This window comes from Onychomys torridus, chromosome 14, assembly GCF_903995425.1.
Source record: "Onychomys torridus chromosome 14, mOncTor1.1, whole genome shotgun sequence".
NCBI lineage: Eukaryota > Metazoa > Chordata > Mammalia > Rodentia > Cricetidae > Onychomys > Onychomys torridus.
In genome coordinates, this window is record NC_050456.1 from 13,550,486 (window position 1) to 13,568,550 (window position 18,065).

Genomic DNA, 18,065 nt, shown 5'->3' on the forward strand with positions numbered 1-18,065 from the left:
AAATTTCCTGAACTTTTCATATTTCATGATACGATGATGTTGTTGTTGTTGTTTTTAAATCAGAGGTAGAAGTTTTCCAAACTCAGCTGCGGAATCCTCTCCCACCCCATGTAAAAGTAAAACCTTTTCTAAACCCATGCAGTCAAAACATAGGAGGGTATGCAAATCCTCAGTGTTCCAGTTAAGAACCCCTGTGCATTCCCCAGTACTCACTGCTTCTTGGGCATTTGCATAAATAACTGGAGCTAAGCAAAACAAACAAATCCTGCTCAAGTTGGAGCTAGTTCACTTGCTCTTTTTTTTTTGAGTCATCAAAGCAAATTTGTTTTGTTTATTCTAATAGACTCAAGTTCAAGGTTGCAAGGCATTCTCTATTCCCGTTGAAGTGTGTTGGCATGTCCTTTCACATTGGCTGATTCCAAATGTTTCTCAGAAAGAAGACTGGGCATTGTGCAAATCAGCCGTTGACTATGTGTGGGTCCATCATAGGAAGTGTCATTCAGAAAAACGTTCTCTCCAGTATGGGAGAAGATGCACGAAGAGCCCATACAGCTTATAGCATGTTGAAAGGATTCATGTGTCTATGGTGTGTGTGGGGAATCATTCATTCTCTGTGCGCCCCTTTCCCAGCTCTCTACAGTGGACCCTGTTTGCCAACTTGCATCCTCACTTCTCTCTGCCTTTCCTTGTTGCCTCTGTCTTCTCAGCCTACAAATGTGCTCTCATCTCCTGTGGCCTAAAACCACTTTTCATCTCTTCTGCTCCCTGGAGTTTCCATTCTATCACAGCTCTTTTTTCCATTGCCAACAGCTCCATGAAGTTGTCAGTGTTTGCTGCTCCAATTCTGGCTTGGAGTATTCTCTCCCCACCCTCCACCACCAAAGCACTGTATCTGTCTTGCACGGTGTTTCTGGCAGTCATACTCTTTCCCGGTGTAGGCAAAGACTTCCCTGTTGTTGACACATTCTTTCTTCTACCTTTGAGTTCCTAGGAGCACATGGCGCCTTGTGAGGACTGATTTGTGACACCCAAGGACATCCCTTAGTTAAAGGACATGGAAAGGTTTAAGCCCTACCTGGTGGCAAAGGCTTGTAATCTCAGCTTCTAGGGAGGATGAGACAGGAAGATTAAAAGTTCAAGACCCATCTGGGCTGGAAAGTGAGTTTCAAGGCCAACTTTGGCAATTTCATAAGACAGTTTCCACAACAGCAAAAAGTAAAGAGAGCTGGAGATATAATTCAGATGTAGAATGTTTGCCTACCATGCATGAAGCCCTAGGTTCATTACAGAGGGGAGAGGGAAGAAGAGAGGGAAGGGGGAGGGAGAGAGAGGGAAAGAGAGAGGGAGACAGGGAGACAAGGAGAGAGAGACAGAGAGAGACAGAGACAGAGACAGAGAGAGACACAGAAAGAGTGAGTTATGGAAGCTCTTGGCTCTTTCCTGGAACACATTTCTATCTGGTATCTAGTATTTGGGGTATATAACTTAGACCTAAAGTTAATAGCTTTGGGGATGGGAAGAAAGCTCAGTTGGTAAAGTGCTTTCTTTGCAAGCATTAAGACCTGAATTTGACCCCCAGAAACCGTGTTTGAAAAGCCAAGCATTCCTGTCGTCTAGTACCCCAAACAAGACCTACAGAATAGTAATGCCAGTTGATGTGCTGCCTAGGATAAGGGACATTTTATAAGTCTCCACTCATAGATGAAGAGCTACAAGAAGTGGATGACTACTAAAAGACAGAGAACTAGTCTTCTGTAGTCCTCTTTTAGATTATCTAATCCAAAGCAGTCAGTCATAAACACATGTACATAAGGGCCACACTAAATGGACTCTAGGTACACACACACACACACACACACACACACACACATTTTACACACACATACAGATGTGTGTGCATGTGTGTGTGTGTGTGTGTGTGTGTGTGTGTGTGTGAGAGAGAGAGAGAGAGAGAGAGAGAGAGAGAGAGAGAGAGAGAGAGAGAGAAACAATTTTTGTAAAGGGTGGACATGGGAGGAGTTGGGTGAGGAGAACAGAAAATAGTAATGATGTGAATATGATATCCATGTGTGAAATTCTCAAAAAACTATAAGTCTTAAATACTGAGTAGGGAAAAGGCCCAGCCTGATGATGTGTGCTTGTAATCCCAGTTTCAGGGAGGCAGAGGCAGAAGGACCCTTCAGCTTGTTGGCCAGTCAGCTGGCTTAGCCAACTTATGAAGTTCCTGCTCAGTAAAGACCCTGTCTCAAAAACAAGGTGAATAGCACTCGAACAGCAACAGCTGTGATTGTCCAGTTTCCATGTACACACATATATGTACTGTTATCCAACTGAACACTCACACATGCACACATAAATACAAAGTTAACGGCCTTTTCAAACTTAGCCTCTTAGCCTAAAGTTTTCCTCTTTCATTTAGTGGCTTTTGCTCCTTACATGGTCTTTGTTTGTGCATTTGCTTGTTGAATTACTTTAGTAGAAACACGAGTCCATGCCTTAATACATCTATACATAGCACCCTTGTAATCATCCAGCTAAAGGGTTATTGTGAGAACGAAAACAGGTATTGTTTTGTAAGCTTTTAGTCATGGAGGTCAGTCACTGAATACTGGACCACTTCTCCCTAACTCTTTCCTTTTTTTTTTTTAACTTGTAGACATGGAACAAGGAACACTGCATGAATGGTGAGTGCAAATGCAGCTAGTGACTATGCACAACACAAACTGCTGTCCTACCCAACTGTCCCCTGAACGTCATGAGCCGCCCAGGTATCCCCTCCCAAATCACAAACCATGAATCGAATGCTGTGCATGCCAAAGGCCTATACTTTCCACTTTACCCCACAAATACGATCTGTCCAATGACTTTTAAATAACCAAAAGTATACATAGCCAGCTTTAAAGCAGCAGATGGTACTCATGCTGAAAGCATTGTGTGCTGCCAAGTCACATCCCTCACCCACATGTCCCTCACCACAGCAGAGAGGGGAAGGGAAGAACTACATTTCCTTCTTTTCTTGGAATTGCCATCATTTCTCATCTCCAATGCCAATGTCTTCTCACAGGATTTGCAAGAGAAGAAAAGTCTCACTGTTCTGGAAATGCCAGAGAACGTTCCACAACTTGCTTAGGCTTCTTCCTAGCAACAGATCCAACAGCTTCCTCCACATTCTTCTGGGTGGCAGAGCTCTTGTGGGTCTCTCACTTTCTGCCGCTTAACTAACCACGCATCCTTGGCTCATGAGTTCAGGTTCTGTGCCTTAGTGTTCTCATCTGGCAGATGTGACGGTGAGGATGCCTATGTCATAAGGTTGTTAGAAAGATCAAACAGATGTAGCTGAATCCAGTTGCAACCAGACAGGAATAAGCACCCACATACTTCTGTGGACTTGTTTTATTTACACAGTCAATGGAAGAAGCTTTGGGTCAGGGATGGGATGTGGGCTAGGAATAAGCACAAGACACTTTGAGCTCTGACTTTGTCACTTTCTATCTATATTACTGAGAAGCTATTAAAAATTAAAAATAATATATTAGTTATCTATTTGTATGAACATGAACATAGTTATCTGTTTTTATGAGTTTCTATACACCATGGGCATGCAGGAAGATATGGAAGGTCAGAAGAGGTGATTTGATACCCTGGACCTGGAGTCATTGGTTGTGAGCTGCCATGTAGGCTCAGTGCAAGTCCTCCAGAAGAACAATAAGCACTCTTAACCACTGGGACATCTCTCCAACCCTGAAACAGGTGTTGTTAGTTTTTGTTTTGTTTTGTAGTTCTTGTTTTTTATTCCTTTTATTGAAAAAATGATTCTTTTCTCACACAACATATCCTGATTACAATTCCCCTCCCTCTACTCCTCCCAGATCCTTCCTGCCTCCCTCCCCCTTGGGATCCATTCTCTTTCTGTCTCTCTTTAGAAAAGAACAGGATTATAAGAGATAACAACCAAACATGACAAAATAAAATATAATAGGATAAAGCAAAAACCATCACATCAAAACTGGACAAGGCATCCCAACAGAAGAAAAAATGCCCCCAAAGCAGGCACAAGAACAAGAGACCCACTTGTTCACACACTTAGGTGTCTCATAAAAATACTAAACTGAAAGCTATAATATATACACAGAGGACCTGGTGCAGACCCATGTCAAGCCTGTGCTTGCTGCTTCAGACTCTGAGTCCATAGGAGCTTTGCTCAGTTTATTTAGAGGACCTTGTTCCACTGGTATTCTCCATCCCCTCTGACTCTCACATTCTTTCTTCCTTTTCTGTGGGGTTCCTTGAGCACTGATGGGACAAAGTTGATGGAGACATCCAATTTAGAGCTGTGTTTTCCAAGGACTCTCTCTCCACGTAATGTCTGGCTGTGGGTCTCTGAATCTGTTCCTGTCTGCTGCAGGAGGAAAATTCTCTGATGATGATTGAAAAGGGCACTGATCTATGAGTAAAGCAGAATTATATGTATGTACACACACACACACACACACACACACACACACACACACACACACACACACACTCACATGACCAGTAGTGTTTGGTTATATCCTAGGTCTTCAGGCTATCTAATCTCTGGTACTTGGTCACCCAAGCAATGTTGGGTATGGGTTCTGTCTCATGGAATGGGCCATAAGTCAAATCAGATATTGGTTGTCTACTCCCACAAGTTCTAAGCCACCCTTGTTCTAGCATATCTTTCAGGGAGTACGGATTGTAGGTCAAAGGTTCTGTGGCTGGGTTGATGTTTACATTTCTCTATTGGGAGCCTGCAGAGTATCTTCCCATACCAAAGACACTAGAGTATAGGGATGAAGGCTCCATGTAGGAGCCACCTCTTCTGCTCCATGTTCAATGAGTTGTGTGGATCTTGTCCTCAGTAATGTTAGCTGCTGTAAGTTTGTGGAGAGAAACCCACAGTCTTAGCAATAGCCTGGATTCTTTGGAGAGTTCTATGGGATCCCCTTGGCCAAAATCTCAATTGAATGCAACTCAGTCCTGGTACTGGAAGTTGAGTGACAAGAGATGGCTAGTTGGGACTCTGTATTCCCCTTTTTTAGGAAACCTCAATTAGGATTGTCTTCATATATTTTAGGAAGTTTCCACTTCATAAGATTTCCCTATTATCCTTCAAATTCCAATGGTCTCTTCCCACATTCTTTCCCCCAACCCCATCTCCCTTCTCCCCCCTGGATCCTCATGTTGCTGTCCCTTTCCACCCCCATCTAAATATAAAATCTATTCCATTTTCCCCTTCCAGAGAGATCCATGTGTCCTCTTCTAGTCATTTCCTCTACACCCAACCTGTCTGGGTCTATGGATTATAGATTGTTTATTGTTTATATAATGCCTAATATCCAAATACAGGTGAATAATACCATATTTACATTTCTGAGTGTGGGTTACCTCACTCAGGATGATTTTTCCTAGATCTATCCATTTGTATACAAATTTCATAGTGCCATAATTTTCAAGAGCTGAGTAATACTCCATTGTGTAAATGAACCATATTGTTTTTATCCATTCTCCTGTTGAGTGGCATCTAGGTTGTTTCCAGTTTTTGGATACTATTAATAGGGCAGCAATGAACATAGTTGAGCATGTGTCCTTGCAGTAGGATGAAATGTCCTTTGGGTATATGTCCAAGAGTGGTATATCTGTATCTTGAGGTTTATTGATTCCCACCCATCTGAAGAACTGCTATATTGGTTTCCACAGGCTGATGTAAAAGTTTCCACTCCCACCAGCTACTTTGATGGATGTGTGTCAGCTGTAGGAGATCCCTGGTAAAATTTTTAGGCCATTACCATATCATTTGCAAATAGCAATACTTTGATGTCTTCCTTTCCAATTTGTATCCCCTTGATTCCCTTCAGTTGTCTATATTGCTCTAGCTAAGACTTCAAGTACTATATTGAAATAGGTATGGAGAGAGTGGACAACTGTATGTTGTTCCTGACTTTAGTGGAATTGCTTTGAGTTTCTCTCCTTTTAGTTTGTTACGATAGGCTTGCTGTAAACAGCTTTAATTATGTTTTGGTCCCTTGTTATCCCTAATCTTTCCAGGACTTTATCATGAAGGGTTTTGGATTTTTGTCAAAGGCCTTTTCTGTATCTGAGATGATCATGTTATTTTTTCTTGTAGTTGGTTTACATGGTAGATTACATTTATTGATTTTTATATATTGAACCATCCCAGCATCTCTGGGATGAAGCATACTTGATCATAGTGAGTGATCTTTCTGATGTGTTCTTGGATTTTGTTTGAAAATATTTTATTGAATATTTTTGCATCTATGTCCATAATGGAAATTGGTCTGTAATTCTTTTTCTTTGTTGGTTCTTTATGTGGTTTGGGTATCAGAGTAACTGTGGTCTCATAAAAAGAATTTGGTGATGTTCTTTCTGTTTCTATTTTGTAAAATAATTTGAGATGTGTTGGCATTCACTCTTCTTTGAAAGTCTAATAGAATTAAGAGTTAAAACCATCTGGCCCTTGGGCTTTGTTTGGATGGGAGACTTTTAATGACTGCTTCTATTTCACTAGAGGTTATAAGTTTAAATTGCTTATCTGATCATGAGTTAACTTTGGTTAGTGGTACCTATCAAAAAATTATCCATTTCTTTTAGATTTTCCAATATGCTGAAATAACAATTTTTAAAGTATGTCCTTATGATCCTCTGGATTACCTCAGTGTCTGTTGTTGTGTTCCCCTTTCATTTATGATTTTATTAATCTGGATATTCTCTCTTTGTCTTTAAGATAATTTGGATGAGGGTTTGTCTATCTTGATAGTTTTCTCAAAGAATCAGCCCTTTATTTCACTGATTCTTTGTATTGTTCAGTTTTTCTAATTTCAGTTTTGAGTGTAATTGTTCCTTTCTTTCTGCTCCTCTTTGGTGTAAAGTAATTGCTTCTTTTTCTTCTAGAGCTTTCAGATGTGCTATTAAGTTGCTAGTATGCGATCTCTCCATTTAAAAAAAATATAGGCAGTTAGTGTAATGAACTTGCCTCTTAGAACTATTTTCATTGTGTCCAGTAAGTTTGGGTATGCTGTGTATTCATTTTCATTGGATTCTAGAAAGTCTTTAATTTCTTTATTTCTGTCTTGACCCATTTTTCAGTCAGTGGAGGGTTGTTCAGTTTCCATGAGTTTGTAAGCTTTCTGTTGTAGTCAATATCCAGATTTAATCCATGGTGATCTGATAGGATGTAGGGAACTGTTTCTATTTTCTTATATCTGTTGAGACTTACTTTGTGACTGAGTATACATTTAATTTTGGACAAAGTTCCATGAGGTGCAGAGAAGAAGGTATATTCTTTTGTGTTTGAGTGAAATGTTCTGCAAATATCTGTTAGGTCCATTTGGTTTATTATATCTGTTAGGTCCAGTATTTTTCATTTACTTTTTGTCTGGTTGACTTGTCCATTGGTTAGAGTGGGGGTATTGAGTTCTCCCACTACCAGTGTGAAAGGTCAATATGTGATTTAAGGTGTAGTAGTGTTGTGTTGTTTCCTTTTACAAACTTGGATGCCCTTGTGTGGGGGGCATAGATGTTAAGGATTGAAATGCCATTTTGGTGGGTTTTTCCTTTGATGAGTGTGTTGTTTCCTTCTCTATCTCTTTTGATTAGTTTTATTTTCAATTCTATTTTGTTAGATGTTAAAATGGCTATACCAGCTTGGTTCTCAGGTCCATTTGCTTGGAATATCTTTTTCTAGCCCTTTACCCCGATTTATCTATCCTTGATTCTAAGGTGTGTTTCTTGGATACTGTGGAAAGATGTATCCTGTTTTTTAATCTATTCTGTTAGTATGTGTCTTTTTATTGGGGAATTGAGACCATTGATAATGAGAGATATCAGTGACCAACGATTATTGATTCCTATTGTTTTGTTGGTGGTGGTGGTGTGTGTGTCTGTGTGCTTTCCTTGTTTTTACTTTGCTGGTGTGAGATTATTTATTCCTGTGTTTCTGTGGGTCTAGATAACCTCCTTAGGTTGAGGTTTTTGTTTTTTTTTTTTTTTGTTTGTTTTGTTTTTAAGTTGCTTTTTTCCCCAGCACCTTCTGTATAGGCTTGGGTTTGGAGGTAGATATTATTTAAATTTGGCTTTATCTTGGAATATCTTATTTTTATCTGTCTCTGGTGATTGAAAGTATTACTGGGTATAGTACTCTTGGCTGGCATCTGTAGTCTCTTAGAGTCTGCAGCACATCTATCTAGGGCCTTCTGACTTTTAGAGTTGAGTGGAATTCTAACAGGTCTGCCTTTATATGTTACTTGGTCTTTTTCCCCTATAGATTTTAGTATTCTTTCTTTGTTCTCTTTGTTTAGTGTTTTGATTATTATGTGCCAAAGGGACTTTCTTTTCTGATCCAATCTATATGATGTTCTGTATGCTTCTTGTACCTTTATAAGTATCTTCTTTAAGTTAGGAAAATTTTCTTCTATGGTTTTGCTGAATATATTTTCCAGGCCTTTCATTTGGGATTCTTCTCCTTCCTCTATTGCCGTTATTCTTAGGTTTGGTCTTTTCATACTATCCCAGATTTCCTGGATATTTTGTGTCAGCAGTATTTTAGATTTAACATTTTCTTTGACTGATGTATCTATCTTTTCTCTCATATCTTCAATGCCTGAGAATCTCTCTTTCATCTCTTGTATTTTATTGGTGAAGCTTGCCCATGGAATTCCTGTTCAGATTCCTAGGTTTTTCATTTCCAGGGGCTGGAAAGATGGCTCAGAGGTCCTGAGTTCAATTCTCAGCAACTACATGATGCCTCATCTATAATGAGATCTAGTGCCCTTTTCTTGCATGCAGGCATACATGAAGGCAGAACACTGTATACATAATAAATAAATAAATCTAATTTTTTTTTCATTTCCAGAATTCCCTCAATTTGGGTTTTCTTTATTGAGTCCATTTCCATTGTCAGTTTTATTTGTTTCTTTCTACTCTTTGTATTTCCTGCATTTCTTAAAGGGATTTATTAATGTCGTCTTTCAGGACCTCTGTCATTTTCGTACAGATGGTTTTGATGTCTTTTTCTTGTGCTTCAGCTATATGGGAATATGCAGGGCCTACTGTGGTAAGATAGCTGGGCTCTAGTGGAGACATATTGCCCTGTTATTGATTGGGTTTTTATGCTGACATCCAGGCATCTGGAATTGGGATGATTATATGTTTAGGTGCTGATTTCTGGGTTTGTCTTTGTTGGGTGGGTGTTTTGTTCCTTTGTTTCTGTTTACTCTCTAGATTTTTGGAGAGTGTGATGTACATGTGTTGCCTGGAAGGATGTTTTCTTTGGATGTGATAGTTGTGGCCACTTAGGTTTCCAGGTTAAATGTGTTTCTGGGTATTGGGAGCTGACAATTAGGAATAGGGATGGGCTAGGAGTCCGAAGAAATTCACAGGAGGAAGGAGAACAGTGTTCCCCCAGGATCTATGCATTTCATCTTCTTAGAATGGGGGAGACAATGAAGAGACATCAGCCCAGAGGGTCTGCTAGGGTGCTACTGATGAGACTGGGATATTGGATCTAGAGGAATATAAGGAGAGAGGAAGATCTGTAGACAGCATACCTACTTCCCTGGCGGGAGTGGTCTGTGTGTTAGCAGGGAGTGAGGGAGTTGTGGCTAGGATAAAGCAACAAGTGGAGAGGAGGCTGTTCGAGGGGAAGATCTGTGGATCTACAGGAGATGTGGGCAGAGGAGGAAGGCAGGCTGCAGCAGGTGTTCTGTCACAAAGATAGGGATGGGACTGGGTGATTGGTTTTGGGGGAGAGGAGAGAATGATGAATGTCTTACAGTTAGCTTACCAGTTTCTCTGGCCTGCTCAGCTGGTGTGCTGACAGGGAATGCCTGCTAGTGTTACAGTCTGGGATACTGGGATGAGTTGGGGGAAGGAAGATTGGAGTCAGAGAGGAAAGAAAGACTGCATTAGGTTTCCTGCTACAGAGCTGGGGATGAGACTAGGGGTGGATTGAATCTGGAGGTGCAGAAGACACGTGGATCTGCCTTCAGCTTTCTTGTTGCCCTCGCAGGAGAGGATTTGGATTATCAGGGGATGGCTGCTAGGGTTGGAGGCTGGGATGAAGCAAGGCGTGAGAGGAGGGATGCTTGCTAGTTTTTAATCTGAAGAGCAAGGCAGTTGTTTTGCAGTATCAAGTGAGAATCACTGTAGAAAAAAGAAACTCAAAGTACTGCGGACATAAAATGGTATTTTACCTGATTTTAGCAGAAGCCGCTGGGTCTTATTTCCAGCACAAGCGTGTTTTGCAGCTTGTAGCAGGGCCTCACCATTATGAATTTAAAGGAAGCGTTGTAGTGTAAATGACTGAATAATGATTCGCCACATCTGAGGAAAAGGGGCATGCCAAGAATGCCTCTACCTGATCAACACTGATGGTGCGAGATCCATCACGCACACACTGTGTGCTTTTCTGTGTGTGGATGTTTATGAGTGTGGGGTGTACATGTGCACTCAGGTGCATGGGGAGGTCAGAGGGCAACTTCAGGTGTCATGCCTTGGACACCAGACATTACTTCTGTTTTTGTTTTAGCTTTGATTGAGACCAGGAACTCTCCAAATAGGCCAGTCTGGCTAGCCAGCAGCAAATCCCAGTGATCTACCTGTCTCTGTCTCCCCAGCACTGAGACTTCACGCATGTGTCACCACACCCAGCCTCTTTTAATGTGAGTTCTGGGCCTTGAACTCACACCCTAGTGCTTTTAAGGTAAGCACTTTATCAGCTGAGTTATATCCTTACTGTTGTGGTAGTGCCCACTACCACCACCACCCATTCACCTTGTCTGAGCCAGGGGCTGTGGATTAAAAAACAGAGAGAAGAGACAGCGGGTCATTTGCCCCAGCAGAATGCCAAATGCCGTTTATTGAAAGAGGGAGGAAACCTTAAATACAGGCTTACAGCACAATGGAGGAACCCCGGAGGGCAGAAGTTCACTACCAAATGTTCTACATTTTTGCATCTAAGCTGTTTACACCAAATGTAGGATACTCAAACAAAGAACCTCTGGTGAGCTGAGCGTTCAGTAAGAAGGAAACCGGCAGGGAATCAGCACAGGGAGGACATCTGGTCAAGGTCGGCCAGCAGACAACAGTTACCCAAAATTGGGGTTCCAGGGCCCTACACCTTGCCACCTCATATGCTTTCATTATAGGCTGGCCCAGCAGGCCCTTCAAAGCACTGAGAACCAGCCAGGGGAGGTTTCTAGTCAGACTAGAAAAAAAGGGACTGGGTTTCTCTGGGAACTGTCCAGCTTGACAGTGAGGCTGGAGACAAAACTAGGAAGACCAGACATGGAACTTCAAAAGGCCATGGGGCCATTTACTGTCATGGGAGATCCACAAGGCTTCCCGGAAGCTAAGTTAGACAATACAGTTGATATCTTAGGAAAACAATTGCACTTTGGCAGGGTATACCAGAGGATCTAAAATGACAGATTTTTCTAATTTCCATGATCGCCTCAGGGAAGGCTGAAACTAACCTGCTGGCTCTGTTTCTGCAATATGTTTCTCAAACGTGACTCCTTGGTCCACTGCACAGTTGGTTGCTATAACTGTGAAGTTCATGCTGACAGTTTTCTCAGCTACCCCCTTATTTTCTTGACTGTTTCTTAGACATAATTCTGGGTTTTCCAGTCTTTAACTAGTTGAGGGCTGAAACCTTTATCTATCAGCTGAAGTAGCATTTTATATCGTTAGGATGATTTGTAGTATTGGAATTTGTTCATTTTTAGTAACAACCAAGACAGAAGGACATATTTGTCTTTGTTGATTATCCAGTTTGTATTTATTCATTTTATACTGCTGTAGTATGAATCCATTCTTGACTGTGTACTTCTCTCATTTGTGGATGATGTGAAGGTGAAGGGCATAACACCCATTCTGTAAGACCAGAATTGGGATGTCAAATGCTTTGAACATAAATGGATACAAAATCTAAGAACTCAATTCTAACAAAAAGACCCATGAAAAGAGATATTAATCACCAGCACCCTAAGCAAGAGGGATTCATTCCATAGTTCCTGCTTAGATCTGGAAGGTAGGAAGCTGCAGGTTGAGATAACACCAGGTACTGTCTGCTTCCCATTTCTCTTCTGTCTTTTCTGCTTCCCCCTTCATAGGTTCTCCTGTATCTTCAGTAGACTACCCAAACTCCAGAGTAACCAAACTTAGTCACCTTTCTAGAACACAGAGTTCTGTGGGAAGCTCTTTAGTGGGCTATCCACCCACCTCAGTGGTGCTCCTGAGCCCCATCATTGGCTGACTCTGCTAAAGAAACAGCTCATCCTTCTTTTTCTGGACAGTTGGCTATTATTGGGATGTTCACATCAGAATGTGATTCTGAGTCTGGCTCCTGGGGGAGGAATTGGAACCAGTGAGGTACAAATATAAGATGAGAGATTCAGCTCTATGTGGAGCTTCGTAAACATGACAGAGAGATGGTTAGACTCAATGATGTTCCAGCCTCCCATTACCTGTGGTTTATTTTTCTTGCCATTTTTTTGGTTTCTTTCCAGCACTGTCTAATGAAAATCACCCTTTATGTTACTATTATAAAGAGCCCTGGAGATGATTGTAATATAATGGAATTAAAATATGCCTGTATTTCAGAGACAGTAATGTCCTTGCATTAGCTTCTTAACCAAAGTCAATTTAATGTGTGAAATATTTATAAATTAGATTTTGTTATAGTCAGTAGCAATGCCGTTCAAGAAAAGGAATGATTTATGTAGTATACATGAGGTATATTAGCAAACAACAGCACAGATCCTTCTTTCACTTGAAGGAAGATATGTATAAGACTGTTTATCATCTGAAGTTATTACAGAGGACATTCCAGAGACTCCAGTGCCACATTTGAATTAGACATCAGATGGACTGAGTCATGTAGGGCGGATTTTGGTAATGACTCTTCTGGTAATTGTCTGAGCTGAAACAGAACTGAGTATTCAGCATTCAGCCTTTACTAATCACTCCGTAAAATATTAACCCTCTGACAAACAAATACAGATAAAATCCAAGAGTACTGCAATGCTTCTGTTTCTCCTTTCAATGTAAGAACGAGTTGACACAGAAAAGACAAATAGATGACAAAGTCAGAGGACAGTCTGAAAATTAGACCCTTGCCTTGTACCTTATTTGAGGCAGGAGCTTTTGTGTGTGGCCACACATACCAGGTTTGAATTGAGAGGTTATGGAGGCTTTCTGTCTCCACCTCCCATGTTACTGGAGGAATTCTAGGATTACAGACACGAACTATTATGGGCAACCTAACATGGTTCTGGGTATTCAGGCCTTCACCACGCATGCTGTTCCACTGAGCCATCTTCCCAGCCTGCCCACCTTCATGCTATTCATGGAAAAGGGTCTGGAATTCCCACTTCAGCTCTTCTCTTTGTGGTCTACAGTTCTGGTAACAGTGACTTTCTAAACAACCCTGTCTGTGGTTTTAACTTTCTGGTAGAAGAGAGGTATTAAATACACACAATATTCAAGCACTTCTGCTTGGTGGATTCATTTAATTAAGGTTTCGTTCTGTTTAGTACCATAATACCTTACGTGTTTTTTTCTTACTACAGTGTGCTCAGCAACCCCTTTATTTCTGGTTGCCATATTTTCTATCACCTTCAAAACCATCTCTAAAATGGAATTGCGTTGCGAAATCTCTGGCATTGTCAACCTTGATCAAATGCTGAGTTCTTCATTGTTGGTTCTTTTGAGCCTGTATGAGATTCTTGCCAGAAGAATATAATGTGTTGATGTATTACCATGAAGTAGTAGAGAAGAATAAGATCCAGTCCTTTTTTTTTTCTTTTTTGATTAGTATGCACAGTTGTTTGCTTCTATTTAGAAGTAATTCAGATTTCTCTGCCACACTGAAAGGTAATTGGAATTAAGTTACCTTTTTTTCATTACCCTTGTCCTTTAAATTGCTTCAAGTTCTTAGAATTACTAATGCCTGGAAATGCAATAATGTTTGGTTGAAACTAATAATAGAATTTCATATGTATTAAGTTCCCTTGTTTATTTTAGGTTAATAATAAAGAGGAAATCTCAGCTTAATAGAATTGGCTGACCCCCAATAGTTTACATTCCTTTGTGGGTTTTTTTTTCCTTCTCAGGGATTTCTGTGATAGTCTCCAGTGACACCCAGTACCTCTGCTTGCTGAAGGCTTTGACCAAGGCTACTGCCAGCTGTTAATGTCAACCTGAGAAAAGGAGGACATATAAATCAAGGACGCCTTGGGAGGTTTCTGACCAGTGGATCTTCTGAAGGTGAGAGTAGATGACCTCTTTTTATCCTTAGTAGTTAGATTAATGGGTCTGTCTGTCACAATCCACTTTTTTAAAGAATCAGGGAACTGATTCTGAGACTTCTCTGTATGAAATGAAGAGTCTTTCTTTGGGGGAGAAATTTTAGTTGTAAATAAATTGGTTATTTTAGCAAAATTGGAAGTTATTTTAAGTAAAACTTTGATCTATGAAGACACATTTGAGAATATATATTAACTCTTATGCACATCCATAAAGCAACAGCAACAAAAGACTGCAATATAGCTGGGTGTGGTGGCGTACCGTTAATCCTATCACTGAAGGCAGAGGCAATCAGAATTCTGTGTGTTAAATGTCAGTCTGGTCTGCATAGTTCCAGGCCAGCTAGAGCTACACAGTGAGACTTTATCTAAAATTAAACAGCTCTACCCCCTCAAACAAAACAAAACAAACAAACAAAGCACAGTAGTATTGCTTTATTGCTGAGAATTCTTATGTAGCTAGGGTCTGTCAGCCTTTATACATGCCATACCTGGCCTGCCAAGGCTCAAATGGCTTAGATTATATGAAAGCATACTGTAAGCCTAAATATTTTTAGATAATAAGAAAACTAATCAGTATTATTTACAATTATTTATAACCTTCCCAAATATTCTCAAACCTTTTAATGTGCTTTCCCCCGAGTTTATCAGTAAACCTTGCTATGTTCTCATAAAGTATTGATAGCACTCAACAAGTATCTCTCAAATATTAGTGATAGATCTATCAAAAAAAATGACCAACTCCAGTAGGATACAAGCATATTGATGGTACATTGAAGACTGCAACAAGCATCAAGTGTACCCCAAATCTGGAGGATGGTGTGTGGTAAAGCAGGCTCCTGGAGATGAGTCTGGAAATGGCTTTTGAAAGATGAACATAAATGAACCACATAAATAGCAGAGATAGAGAGAGAGGTGCAAGCAGGAGCAGTGGGGTAGGGCTGTGAACCCCCAAAGGGAAAGCAGTGAGCTGTACAGCAATGTGGAATTTTACATTCCAGTGCATGTGTATATGGTGAGGGTGACACACCAAGACTCTGAGGTGCTTCAAGCTGAAAGTTGTGGGCACTTTAGGTGTGTTGCTCTAGAGTGAGTAAAGAGAATCCAAGAGGATTTAGCAAGACTGAAAGAAGGGAAGATTGATTTTGGAATAAGCTAGGGAATATTTTGGAGAAATAGAATTTTAATAGGAGTGGTAAGGAACAGAACAAGAGAGTTATTTGAAGAAGTGAGAATATGCTAGATTTGGAGATTGATTGTGCTTAGGAGGGAAAAGATCAGGACTTAAGACTTTTGGGTTTCTGACTAGGAAGACAAAGAACATGATGGAAACATACAGGGGACACAAGGGGCAAGTAGAACATTTGTGATGACACCAGGGCTTCAAAGTCAGTGGGGAATATCTAGGTGAAAAAGCTCATCAGGTAGCTGGAAGGATAAGGTGGAGATAAAAAGGGAAACTGGGTCTAGAAATGTTGAAATTATCGATCATCTTTAGTCAGTTTTCTGTTGCTACAATAAGAAAACCCTTGAGGAAACCAATTTACACAGAGGAAAGATTTGGTTGGGTCAAAGTTTCAGAGGTTTCAGTCTGTGGTCACCTGGCCCTGTTGCTGTTGGGTCTGTGGTGAGGCAGAAAGCATGATGGGAAGTATGTGGTAGAGTAAAGCTGCTTCCTCAGGGTGACTGGTAAACCAAGAGATGGAGGAAGGGTCTATGATAACAATATCATCTTCCAGGGCATGTCCCTGCTGGCCTGACGTCCTCCTGTTACACCTTACCTCCTAAAGGCCCTACCTCTCTACAGGCCCACAAACTAGCAACCACACCTTTAGCCATGAACTCTTTAGAGACACATACAATCCAAACCACCAGCCAGGGACACAGCTCAGAATCGGAGTGCCAACCTTGCATCTATGGGACCCTGGCTTCAATATCTAGTACCGCAAAATATGAAAACTGAAAGGAAGTATAACAAGATCCAAAGAAGGCAAAAACTACAAATCTTTTTTAAAATGTAATTTAAATTAGTACTTAAGTGTTCAATGTTATTTCTTCATACATTTGACACAGCTCACGATCTTAACAATTTCCATTTTAACATTACTTGTTCTTTTGTTTGTATATGTACTTATTGATCTTGTTTTCTTAGCACAGTAGAACAGGATGTTTCTTAGGGACCAACTTGGAAGCCTTTTTAGTTTGAAAAAAAGAACTTTAAAACATCGTTTACAAATGACACAAACACTTACATTTTAGGAGCACTACAATTCACTATCATTCTCCATTTCCATCAGTGCCAGTTGCCAAGTATAACTCCTTTTCAGTATTAATCATGATGGTCTCTTGTCAATTCCTGATTTTCATTGCCTAGCACAGTGTTTGGACATTGTTTATAGGAGACCCAGGGCCTTTCTTGAATTCTTCAGTAGGGTGGTACTAATTCCACCCCTTGGTATTCCTAGCATCCACCCTGAACATGGTAGAAGGATATGTCATAACAGAGGCCTCAGTGTTTGAGAGTAAGTGCCCCCCCTGTTAGACTTTAGGCATTCATTACTCAGAGCCTTCTTTGAGGGAATGCCATGGGTAAAAATTTTAAATTCAAATAATACTTACAATTGTACTATTTTGAGTGACTTTTATTGAATTATTGTGGTCTTGATTAGCTTACTGACTTATTTTCTTCAGATGTACTGGAACATTACCAACCTCACCATTTCAGTCTTTATGGTACACTGCATTATCACCCTTCCAGGATTGGCTCAGCTCTCACTCTCCTTTTGAAACACAGAAAATTGAATTAAAGCAGAATTTGGTAACTGCCTTGGTGCTGGCAGAGGGCACTAGCGTCTTGGTCTCTGGAAATACACTGGCCTCCTACAGTGTCCTGTTCTTCTCTCTCCTTCATCCCAAACCTCTTTGAATTGCATAGAGTGAATTATCTGGACATATTAAACTAGGGAATTGAATCAGGAGCTGGTTTACACTGTGGGCAATTACTTTGGCTAGTTGCTCTAAATTCACCAAACAGATTTTACTTTAATATTCAAGGCTGTGCTTAATGCTTTATAATCTTACTTTTATGACTCCTTTTAGTTCTACCACAAACTTTGTTTTTGTTACCCTCTCTTTTTCTATACTGTTTCCACCACTAAAATGGAACACTGGGTCACAATCAAGCCACCTGTATTTAAATTCTAGCTGGAAAAAAGGCCCTAGTGTTTTCAGAACTAATGTCTGTAAGCAGAAGATGTTTCTGATTTGTTCAATTACACTGAAGTCCGCTGTGGGTTTTATGTATAGAAAATGAATCTGTGGAAAAGCTGAGTCACTGTAACTCAGAATGATGGCATATGCATGCAAGCAGTAGGTGGTCGTGAAGACAATGAGTTATTCTGTGTACTTCATGGGATAGCCGTTCTTGACTGTGAAAACAGTAGGCTCTAAGTCATCAGGGTGTGTGTGAAACACATGATTCACTCACCCCCAAGGCTGCCAGGAGGAAAATGAGTTTCCACGCATATGTGCAAGGCATGGGGCTATTTCTTCGTTTCACCCTCTTTGTCTTGGCTCTCTCTTTTTATTCTGTCTCCTCTGTCTTTTTCTGTCTCACTCATACTTTCTGTGTCACAGATACATCAACTTGATCCCTCTGAGACACAAGGTCCTTTATGGGGTTTTGTCTATAGAACTAATTGGAAACAGCATATGCTGTAG

The 18,065-nt window shown here is 40.5% G+C and overlaps 1 protein-coding gene across 29 annotated transcripts in view; it reads left to right on the top strand.

Annotated features, from left to right (window-relative positions):
• Positions 1 to 18,065, top strand: part of Nrcam (neuronal cell adhesion molecule) — a 273,738-nt gene that overhangs the window by 47,505 nt on the left and 208,168 nt on the right. For 27 of the 29 annotated variants that reach the window (XR_004946479.1, XM_036205413.1, XM_036205418.1 and 24 more), the window contains exon 2: positions 14,154 to 14,307. The gene's annotated coding sequence lies outside the window, so the exon portion shown is untranslated. Of the gene's footprint in view, positions 1 to 2,656; positions 2,685 to 2,749; positions 2,769 to 14,153; positions 14,308 to 18,065 lie in introns of those variants that run through there. The other 2 variants (XM_036205414.1, XM_036205415.1) reach the window with 2 other exon arrangements.